This window comes from Arachis ipaensis, chromosome B04, assembly GCF_000816755.2.
Source record: "Arachis ipaensis cultivar K30076 chromosome B04, Araip1.1, whole genome shotgun sequence".
Taxonomy (NCBI): Eukaryota; Viridiplantae; Streptophyta; class Magnoliopsida; order Fabales; family Fabaceae; genus Arachis; species Arachis ipaensis.
In genome coordinates, this window is record NC_029788.2 from 10035665 (window position 1) to 10035947 (window position 283).

Consider the following 283-nt stretch of genomic DNA (forward strand, 5'->3'; position numbering starts at 1 on the left):
AAATAAAATTTAACTAAATTAAACATTAAGGTCGCGTTTGTTTACAGAGACAGGACATTGGGACAGGGACACAGAGACACAAAATTGTGTTTGACAGAGGGGACATGGACAGAGACAATGTGTTCAGAGACAATGAATTAATGTATTTTGTGTCCATCCTGACAGGAATGACACAGAGACACTAACAAAGGATACAACTTATTTTTTTATTTTTTCTTTCACTATTCTTGTTAAGTTTTTGTAATTATATTTTTTATTATTATATTTTTGCCTCTCAAATTTT